Genomic DNA, 12,284 nt, shown 5'->3' on the forward strand with positions numbered 1-12,284 from the left:
CTACAATGGAATAGTTGGAACATATTCGGAAAATATATTATTGTTTTTTTAATTGAAAGGATGAAATAAAATATTATAGTTACTTTTAAGGAAATTTTGAAATAAGCTATTACACCCCCTTCACATGTTTAAAATAGTCTTTATACAGATCAAATCTTGATGAATAAATAGTTTTAACTACCACAGTTGTGAGGAAGTTAGAATATTATGCCATCTTCCTAATTTAACATCTTGCCTCGAGCTTTATTTTTCTGCCTCCTGCTATTTTCTGTGACCTGAAGTGCAAAGTGAGGCCTATTTTCTATTAAGTTATTCCCTACTGCCATGTAAGATATCTCAGAAGAGATAAACCAGATTAATTTCCACCTTCAGGAGAAAAACATGCTACTGAAATCAATATCTTAACTTTTGTGATTTCTTGGCTCCTGGAGCATGACTTCACAATTTGAAATTCACTGAAAATTAAAAAGTAGCTGCCATGTATTTCAATTAGAGGTCTACATGCTTTTGTTCATTCTGAAAACTCTAGTCAGAATGGTAATGATATTTGCACTGTGCAGGTTCTTTCCAGGTAACTTCCCATCGAGCAGTATCATGAGAAATATATTGATTCTTCTCTAATTGAAGTTAGTAAGCATTTAAATGCTCTGGTGTACATAGTAATATACTTTAGAATAATGAAGAAAAAATGGTTTCTGATCTATAAACAACATAAACATATAGAACAATAACAATAAAAGCATTAGAGGCAATATTGATAGAACAACACTTTCATATCATAAGGTAGAAAACATAAAGCAATCTCTCTCCAATTTCATTATTCTCTCAAGGAAAATGAGGCAAGTTTATACATGCCCTCTTATCTTTCCTGGAATGCTATGAAGATTACCTGAGACAGCGTATGTAAAATGGATTAATAAACTGAAAATTTAGACAAGTATTTTTAACTCAATGCATCACATTACATGTTACAATATTGCAAAAAAAGGTTCAGAAAATAGTTTTGTACTTCCCAATTCTCTCTCTCTTTAATCTACTACAATATCTCAATCTATCCCAGACATGAAAACTCAAGCAAAGAACAAAACTGGAAGTGGTTCTACAGAAACATAAAGCAACTGATGAGGTCAAATAGAATAAAATATACAATTATAAGTAGTCAAAAGTTGAGAAGAAAAATGTTGTTTAAAATTATTTTAAGAAACATTTTGTATATCATTAATCTATAACCATGAATCAGTCAAAATTCCTGTCTACAGAACTAGTTTTTTTCGGGGGGATGTGACTTCTATTGAAGGGCACAATATATTTGAAAATTAGTTAAAATTAAAATAGGTATCATGTATGCCAAAAAGTTTTCATTGACTTTGGGAATTTTTTAGATTTAATGTATCAATACAGTGTAACATATTAATAATATTTTTCATGCTTTAAAATGTATTTATTCCAAATCTCAAAATACACTATTGTCAATGCTACAATTTGGCAGTAATTTTTAGGGATAACATTTCTAATTGCTATTTTTCTACATTAAACTATGTTTTGCCCTTAGGAAAGGATTTATAATTTTTTCTAACTCTTTAACTTTTTCTATAATGCTCTAGTGCATATATAAAAGACTAAGAATATTATGAATGACACTCTAGAGATATCATTACCCTTACTGAGACTGAAAGTTTCAGTATTTTATAAAATATGCTAAAACTTATTAGAAACAAAGAAAAACCTTATTTCTTAAATTATTGTCTATCACTCTTTATTAGAATTATTTAAGCTTCCATTTAAAAATAGATTCTTGTGCCTGGCTGGTGTCGCTTAGTGAACTGAGCATGGGCTGTGAACCAAAGGGTTGCCAGTTCAATTCCCAGTCAGGACACGTGCCTGGGTTGCAGGCCAGGTCCCCAGTATGGGGCACATGAGAGGCAACTACACATTGATATTTCTCTCCCTTTCTTTCTCCTTCTCTTCCCTTCTCTTTAAGAATGAATAAATGAAATCTTAAAAAAACTCTTAAAAATAAAAATGAAGTCTTGTTTCTACTTCAAGCATTATCACAGTGAGTCTTTAAACACTAAAGCTTGAGAAAATTCTGAAAAGTTCCTCCCAGCATTCCCCCAAATAACTTAATTCTTCACAAAAGAAGAGTGCTTTTTAGAAAACGTAAAGTTTAAAATATGGTGAGAAGGATTACTACTCAGTGAAATTTGAAGGGTGTGCAAAAGAAAAAGGGTAAGTACAACATGTCTTATTTCTTGCTCAGGCCCTTCTTCTAGTCTAATTCTGACACTCGTAACCAAGGCAATGTTTATCTTTATAATCTCTTAAAATTTAAATAACAGAATGCATTACATTTTTAGAACATGATAAATCAGATTGTCAACCTGGAGAAGTTAACTAGTTTTCACAGAATTGACTAGTATTGCTGGCATCTGAGAAAAACAAACTGTCAGAATCCTATGTTTGGAGTTCAGAGAGCACCAAGCCAGGAGACCAGAGTCTAATGAAAAGCACAATTTCAGTAAAACTGTCACCACAATCCTTTCCTACTTTCCTTCCCCTATTTAGGAGAAGTACAGTTGAGAGGTCAGGGAAAAGGTGGTCTTTTGAGGGAGCATGGATCATGAGAAGGAGTTATTCTCAAGAAAGAGATATTGACTGGTTCTCATTACCATTATGGCATGTAGTAATCATCAAAGAATTGTGTGTCTATAAGGCAGGACTAATTATTTCCTTTTCAAGTAAGATATCTTCTTGGCCATTGGTCTTAATAACTAGCACGTGTAATACTAGATTGTCATGGGATGAGGGTGAGCAATGGAAGGATTGAGGAGAAATGCTATGTCAACGCTAAGATTAGGTAAGGAAAACCTTTCAATGTTACATTTCCCCAGAGGTGCAGAAAAAGGACATTCCCATTGTGTATGAAGAACAGCCCCATAGCTTCCAAGTTAGAGTTATAGAGGACACATTACACATTCACCTGGTAATTACATGTTTGATGGGACTGCCAGAATGTTGTCTGGAGTGTCAGGCGTTTTAGGAATGTGCCAGTAGGTCTCCTTTCCACATATCAAATTGAGTAAGTTGAGTCTTTTAAGTGTCCGGTGAGGTACTGATGTTTGAGGCAGGTGTCTGAGCTTGAATTAGCAGAGCCTGCTGTGGCCGTGGGAATAAAGACAGTGATTTGGATCAGTCGCCATGATCAAAACAAAGAATGGAATGGGCAGCAACTTAGTCTCTCTTCTCTTTGTATCATTTCTGTTCTAACTAGCCAAATAAATGATGGCCAACTTTGAAACACACAAATACTCAACCATGAGATATCTTTTCTTTAGGTCTTTACCCTTGTTCTTATCTTTTTTTCACCAAGGAAATAAGTTGGTGGGCGAGACAGGTGAGTGTGAAAGAGCTTCACATGCCTTTGAGCTTCCTTGTTCTTTAGGGCTGCGGGACACACATAGTCACCCAACATTAGTGAGAAAAGAGCTTTAAATCTAATGTGAAACTTATGTGTTATATTGAATTACATTACATTTTGGAATCACAACAAAAGAATTTAGCAAACAAAACCAAAAGAAAATTTCAAAATATCTCCTGAGATGTTAAGGGAGTTTATGAGCTAGGTAAAAGAGTGGGGCTGGGAGATAAGCTGAGAAGGAATAGACATGCCATTCAATAGTAAATAACATATATACATACACATACAAAAATACATAAATAAAATTTATTTGTGCTTCAAATAATTGAGTGAAATTAAACTACTCATGCTACCCTAATTTTTCATGAATTATCCCTTAAATTTGCCATTTATACTTCTTCAAATGAGGATATAGTAAACTGCAGTTCTCTGTAGAAAATAATATATTAAAGAAGCTAAATGTTTTGCATATGTAACATATCACCACTAAATGTTTTTTCCTTCATATTCTTTTTTGTCATGGTGAGGGAGAGGGAAGGGTACTGAAGCATTGCCCTGCCCTCCAGGGGCTTACTGTATTGTTAATAGTTTAGAAAAAGGACGAATACAAAGGTGTGGCACTTATCAATGTATTGCCTCTAAGCTCTAATTTACTTTTCTTTAAATTATAAATATTATTGAACCATTCATGTTAATCACCTTTTAAAACAATTTGCATGTAAGAACAAGCAATTATGGACATTATTTTGGCGGGGCATTACATCAACCAAAATCACTTAAATTTAATTTAATATAATTTATTTTATAGATTAGATTATAAAATAATTATACTTAATGCCTCAATTTTGAATTCATATGTTTATAATATCCCTCAATGATGAATCAATAAGCATCAATGTGCCTGTATAGCATACTAAACATCATATTGTATATTACATGGTATACTGAATAAAGAAAATTGCCCAGTAGCTTTTAAAATTTCATCAGCTAAGATTTAAATACTTTGTCTTTAAGATTCTTTATTTGATTGAAGTAAACTAAATGTGTTTATATTCTCTATTATATATGAACTATAATTTCTTAACCCATTTAGCAATTTTTTGTTGATTACTTTTTATTTAATTAGAATACTTCAACAAATAGATAAAAATTCCAATATCTATATGACTTAACATGAATAGTCCACTGGTGAATTTTTTTTAAATACAAATAAACAAATAATAAAGGTAAAATTAAAAATGAAAGTTATAGCTAAAGCATATTTAGCAGCCTTAATTCTTTCTCAAAATCAATGTAGAAGGAAATTAAATTATACGAAAAAAATGCTGAAAATTCTTCTGATGATTAATGTCAATCTCTATATTTTTGTTTTGCTTCCATATTATTTCTAGGGCCATCAGAGGTGTACAAATATGTCATTATTCCAAGTTAAGCCAAGATCCTTTATAATCACCTTTTATTTCTGTTTTCTATGTACTTCAAAATTGTCATTGATACTCTACTCTTTTGTCATTCCAAGGGTTAGGTGACTATTTATTAACATTACTAAAACCTTGTTCTAAAGTATAATGTGAAAAATTTTAAGCACTGCAATGTGTTTTAGACAAAAAAACCATGCAAATGACTCTTATAATGATAAAATGCTTGGCTTCTATATCAATATCATGTCTTAATGGATATTAGAATTTAATGGAGATGGTGGGCATATGTATTTATGAATGGCACTAAAGAAAAAAATGCAAAAAAGTTGTAATTGATTGAAATTGCTTGACAGAAACATTCACTTATATGGTCCCCAAAATAGAAGGTTTAATATTATGCTGCCTAGAATTTGGAAACAAACTACTTAAGTATGTAGGCACTTTGTGCAATATTTCATATATTGATGCATGTGAATGAATGATAATCTGTTTAGAATAAAGTTCACACAGATATCTTGTCTAGCAGATCCCTGCTTTTCATTTCTGTATGTGATAACAATTTTAAAGCGCATTGTCACTGACATACACAAGGAAGCAATTGAAAAAAATAGACACATTTATGAAAATTACCTGGAAGAAAATATTAGTGCATTTTTCATGACTGGGCACTTAAAATGCACATTATGAATAAGGAAAAAGGTAACGGTCAATTTTGATATTTTTATGTGCTAAAGGGCTGGGATAGAGTAATTTTATTAACCATTTTTTTTAAATCAATGAATTGATAACTTTAAAAATACATTCTTATGTTAAAATAAGAGATTGCATGATTTTGGGGGGTCAGTTAGCCTTTTATAAACAGGTAGTATTCACATAGCATGCATTTCAGAGTACCATTTTCCCCTATGCCCCCACCATGGGGAGGCATAGTATTTTTTTGCTGTAATACTTAGTGTAAACTACACAGACTTGTTAAAAAATCTGGTAAGCTGATATCACTCAGTTTTAATATATTATTAGTCTCAAATATATCTTCTTGAAGCTACTTAGCGGTCTGGATAACAAAGCTCTCATTTTACCAGCTGTAGACATCACTTTTTATTTATTGTTATTATTTTTACTCCTCACCTGAGGATATTTTTTTACTAATTTTAGAGCAAGTAAGGGGTGTTGTGGGGGAGAGAGAAAGAGAGGGAGAGAGATTGATTGGTTGCCTCCTTTAAGCACCCAGACCTGGGATATAACCCTCAATCTACAAATGCACCCTGATGGGATTGGCCAACATCCTTCTTGGTATAGGGAACAATGCTCCAATCAACTGAGTAATCTGGCGAAGGCTAGACAGCACTTTTTAAATGTATATCTTATAATCTATGAATTTTGTTGATACACAAATTTCTAAGTGATAATAGCTGTTATTTACTGAAAGTATGCTGTCTCATATATGGAATATACATGTCATTCATGTAAGCTTCATTAATATTTACAAAAATCTTGAGTAGTATGATACACTCTCAAACTATATTTGAGGAAATTGAGGCACAGACTTGTTCAATGATTTGTCTTTTTTAAAAAAGTTTTAAACTCATATTAGGATGACAAAATTTTCTAACATCAAAATTTGTTATAAGAATACCATAACAACTTACTGATATAGTCAAGATCTTCCTTAAATAAACTTTCCTATTTTGAAAAGAAAAAATAAGCATAGAAACTGAAGTTATCAGTGAAGAGCAGACAAAGGATTCCTGCACAGAACATGTCATTACACAGAAAAATGTTGAGATTAACAGGTTCAAATTAAAAACCAATAGCACTGTGGGATAACATATGTATATTATATTATCTTTCTGAATATCAGGTTATTCATTTCCAAAACAAAGAAAGTAATACTTTGTTGTCTCTGGTGTGTCTCAGTGGATTGCGTGCCAGCCTGAGAACCAAAGGGTCACCAGTTCTATTCCCAATCAGGGCAAATGCCTGGATTGCTTGCCAGATCCCCAGTAGGGGGTGTGCAAGAGGCAACCACACATTGATGCTTCTCTTCCTATTTCCCTTCTTACCCCTCTCTCTAAAAATAAATGAATAAAGTCGTTAAAATACTTAACATATAGACCATTCTGTGATTTAAGTGGTAGAGGATATTTAAAGCATGGTATTCACTAGGAGCATATAACTATAATATAATAATTTTAAAAATCAGCCTTTCTTTTTTTCCCTTTCTGGGAATAACATAGTACAAGTAAGCTAGTAGCACAAGTATCAGGAACTGTTTAATTCATCTTAAAACTAAATGCATGACTGGAGTAGAACAATCGCAAATTGTTGGAACTAAACAATAAATATGCAAATGACTAATTATTAATGAGAGATTTTCAGAAACAGGTCTCAAGAAGTTATATTTAAAAGCTCAGGACAAAAAGACAAATAATCAGAATATATTATTTGGGAACTATTCTCCATTAATAGCTAGCATTTCTATATAAAGGCACTAACTATTTAATTTTTGGACCATTGTTTCAGGATATCTATAAGGCAAACAGCTTTGAAAGATATAACATATCTCTCCAGAAGAAAGGGCAAGTTTGCTTACAGCCTTGGAAGATAGACATACAATTTCCCTTGGAACCATGGTCTAGTAATCATATTGGTCACTGCAAAAGATTTGAATTTCATAGGCTCATGTGTTCTCTTGTAACACAATTTACTGTATGACCACATGTCACCTGCTCTCCTCTGGGAACTAGAGCTGAGAGAGCTGAGAGCTGTCCTAGTATGTTCAGGCTGTTGTAACAGAACACTATAGATGGGGTGACTTAGAAACCACAAAAATGTATTTCACACAGTTCTGAAGACTGGGAAGTCCAAGATCAGATCAAGGTGTCAGCAGATTCAGTGGCTAATGAGGACTCGTTTCCAGTTCATAGATAGCCTTCTTGACATTGTGTTGAAAAAGAGGGAAAAATGAGAGAGAAAGCTTTCTGGGGTCTTTTTCCTACAGGAATTAATCCCATTCATGATGGCTTTATCCTCATGACCTAACTACTTCCCCAAAACCCCATCTCACCCTGGGAATTAGGTTTCAATATATGAATTTTGAGGGATCACAAACATTGTCTATGGCAAAAACCTGATACCAAAATAATGATACTGGGGCTGTTGCAGTTAGTAAGAGTAATACATTGTCCTTTGACTCAGGAGTTCTGCATGTCTTCTCATTATCCATGAAAGAATTAAGTTAGTAGGCTAATTTTTAGATTGCATATTTGTTAAAAGCTCATACTTCTCACAGTTTTTTACTCTTGTCAATGAAAATAAGCTAATAAAAGAAACATAACTTTCCAAAAATGAAGAATAAAGCCTTACAATTGATTAACAGAATATGTGAAAAGTCCATGGGATTCAGTAGTCAACATGTTGACCAAATTGTGTGGTCAATTGGGCAATAAATCATCTCCATTTTATTGGATGCTTCTAGATACCAGGAGATTAGTTCAACAACTGTTCCCGAACAGTGTCATGATTGTGGCTAACTCTCCTCCACGTGGGAAAGCTTCCTCACCACTCTGTTCATTGGCCTCCAGCTTGAACTATTATATCAACTGAGCTAGCATTAAAATACATCTTGAATGGTCTTAAAATTATAGCACTTTAATCAACAGTTACAGAAACACACAATATCAGTGAACAAGACAGGAGAAATACTCACAACCATTATGGCCATGCATGATGTAGGCAGAATTTGTCTGGTACACTTATGAGATAAGAAAGGAAGACATGTAACTGTTTCTTGTCTTACGGCCCTACTCGTGAGGCACTTCTGATGCTGACTTTAGATCAGATTGAAAATGGACATGCAAGATCCTATCCTAGTCAGAATAGAGGAGATGTGGCCCTCCAAGGAAGGTTTCCTTGAGACAGACAAACTTACACAGGAAAATATGGAAGACCAATTGACAAGAATTGAGGATCTGACTGCTTTACACTGGGTTCACAAAGCCAGTAAAGGTGACTCACTGGAGAATGAGGAAGTAAGGCAAAGGAATCTAAATAAACTCTTGTGGTCAGCCTATCACTTTGGAAAACTCCGTTGCCCCTCACATTGAAAATGGGTGAGTCAAGAAGTCAGCCAAGTGGCACAAATCCTGTGGTCCTAGCTTGAAAAAGTGTAGCTTTGGCTACTCAGTAAAGGGGTTTCTGCAACCAAATAAATGGTGTTTCACAGATACACATGATACAGAGGTTTGGGTTGCCAAAAACATTAAAAGTTTATTCAGTTGTGTTACAAACAGTTGCTGCAATATTGGAAACCAAAGAACCGAGCCAATCTCTCCTATGTCCCCCAATCTATTTATTCTTTCTAATGACCTTAACAGAGAAGGGGCAGGGGGGGAGAGAGAGAGAGAGAGAGAGAGAGAGAGAGAGAGAGAGAGAGAGAGAGAGAGAGAGAGAGAGAGAGAGAGTTGGGGCCAAAATGTTTCACTGTTTCTAAGAGGGCTCAAAAGCCATATGAACATCCAAATTCCTCTGAGCCTTCTGGGAAACTTCAGAAATGGAAGGACTCACACTTTTATGAATCTGTTGAATACAGATGTCCAAGTCACCAGCCTACCCAATTTTGTAGAGGTAGGGGAGCCCACATTTAATCATTGAAGTGTGAATAAGGCTCACAGTGTGAAAGAAAGCTAACATGACCTTGTGAGTAGTGGGTATCCTTTGGGCCAATTCAATTTATAGTTTAGCTGCTTTAATTCCTGAATGGATAATGGTATAGATGTTTTACTTACTTGCTCTCTGAAAGTATTAAAATATAGAAAGGATTCTCTTGACTAGGAAGAAGTCATGTATGAAAGTGTTAATGGGCCACATCAACAGTTGCACAATTCATCTCCCAATTCACTTTCAGGCAGTCCAACAAAAACAATATAGAACCTCAGGAGGGGAAAAACAATCAAGCTTTGAATTACAACTTAAACTCTATAGATGTAGCAAAATAAAGTGATTTCTCACTGTTAAAGTGTTATATGGCCAGTGAAAAAGGCCATTCAAACCAACAGGATTGAATGGCCCAAACCAACCTGTGCTGTAATTTGTTCAGGGAGCTATGGCTTGCTCTACGTTGGGGGCCCCATAACCCCAATAGAATTCCATACATGTAAAATGCAAAAACATTCAACATTTAATTATCATTTTAGAGATGTATACTTAGTTGGTAAATTATAAGAACACGCAAGGATATATTTTATAAATGTAACTTGTAGGTAATTAATTTCCTATATTTTAATTACTTGGATGGTATCTGTATTAACTGACTTGAGATAGTACATATGTGGAAACTATTTGTCAACAGGAGTGGGAAGGAATTTTGTAAGATCTATCATGTTCTGGTTCTTCTTTCTGTCATTTGCTCTTTGATTATAAGATATTTTATTCTGCTTATATTCTAACTTGATGGGAAAAATGTTTTGGAGTCTGAAAATATTTGAGAACAAGAAAAAATATTGGTATGGACAAAACTACTGCTACCATCAACTTATTTATTCCAAGCAAATCTGCAATACTAGTTCCCTACTTATAGTTAAGACAATAATGCTCATCACTGTGGAGCTATTAAATTTCAGAGGAAGTAATATATGCTAAGATCAATACTTAGTGTTGATAGTCACAACTCTATTTTTGGTCATGGATCCCCAAATGAGTACTTTGAAAGTGCTAGCTGGAAGAAGAAAAAAAAATCCATGGTGTTTTCTGACCTACTTACTGTATGAGATAAATAACTGAAAACAGCAAGAGAGATACCTGCTGTGTGATTAACAATTGGAGGGTACTTGAAAAGTAACTCTGAAAATAAAGGTATAATATTTATTTTAAACATGTAATTGGAGTATTACATATACCAGGCTACTTGTGGATATCCTTCTATGCTTATTATCTTCACTATAATATCTTCCAAAATGAAATAGAGGCAATAGAGTTGAGAAAATTACATTTGAATAGAAGGAAAGAAATTGACCCATTACAAAGTACTTAAGGAGAGACAAAATAAACCAACTAGGGTAGAGATCATGTTATTTTCCAATTTTTTAAGCTATATTTATTTTGCAAAAAAAAGAGTAGTTCTTTGTGCATGTAGATTGAAAAAAGATCAGAAATGCTTACAGTTTGCATCAAAATACTTATTCTTTTGAATGAAATTCTGCTTCTTCAAAAAAGTCTATCCTTAAGATATAGAAGTCATTATAAATTTGCTGAATTAGGACACTAAATAATAACATCAAGCTTTCAAAAGCAATGTTTTTTAATATCCAGAGTTTGCAAATTTTCAAAACTCTAGCAAAATATTAACCTCTTGTATATATAAATCTGTTTACTTTCTTATTTTAGGAACAAAGAAAAATTCTTATACGAGCCATATCAAACTGCCTTTGAAAGCAGTCACTGTTCTCAACTGAAGTAGGTAAAAATATGAGCTGATAGAGAATATGGAATCATATAGTTCTGTGTTTTTTGAACATTACCAGGTATATGACTCACCTAGGAACAATAAGAAAATGGAGATTCTCATTTAGCGGGCCTAGGTAAGGCCTGGTATTTTGGATTTCAAACAAGCTACCAAGCTGCCAAGTAATGTCAGTACTGCTGGTCCACACACTGACTTCTACCATTTTTTTAGAACAAAACAAACAAACAAAAAAACAGGTGAAAAATATTGTGTGGCTTTCTCAAATTTAGGGCACACCACACAAGAGAACACTTTAGGGCTACTGGAGTTCACTGCATCAACCCTCTGCAGATGAGCTAATTACTTCGTAAGCCAGACAAGGAAAGCCCCAGACATAGGACCTAAGGGTCTCCAAGGGATAATTCACATTCCAAACTCAGATCCATTTTACATTTTAAAGCAGTGTTATCTTTATTTTTTAAAGTGGTTTCTGCTTCAGGGAACTGCTGTTACCCAAAAGCCACAACTACTTCAGTTTAAGCGTGGTTTTTCACATCTGTCAGTAGTAGATTTATTGAATATTTCATGGTTTAAAAGAGTGAGGGGGACAAATATGTAAAGAAATAAGGGATTCAAAGTTGTAGAGAAGATGAGATGTTTTAGCAGTTTGCATTTTCTAAAATGGGCTATGAATTTAATTATCAGTTAACACTGGAGCCATGTCTTCTTCAATGCTTCCTTAAATGCTGCTCATGCAAGTATCCAAGGAATTCGATTTGTTGGGCTGAGATTTACTTCTGGAAAGCCACTATTCTCAATTTGTTTTATGAAAATTTATTTCTTGAGGAGTTCAAATACTAGCATAATGAAAGCTATTTAAAATGATTTGTAGTTCTATTCATGAATTTTTGCTCTTTAAATAACACCAAGCTCAAACTCATGCATTCATGCTTCCCACTACTGATATATACTCTATATGAATGATCTCAAATTTTCAAGTGCA

Source organism: Sturnira hondurensis, unplaced genomic scaffold (genome assembly GCF_014824575.4).
Source record: "Sturnira hondurensis isolate 20B ecotype Veracruz unplaced genomic scaffold, ASM1482457v3 Scaffold0012346, whole genome shotgun sequence".
NCBI lineage: Eukaryota > Metazoa > Chordata > Mammalia > Chiroptera > Phyllostomidae > Sturnira > Sturnira hondurensis.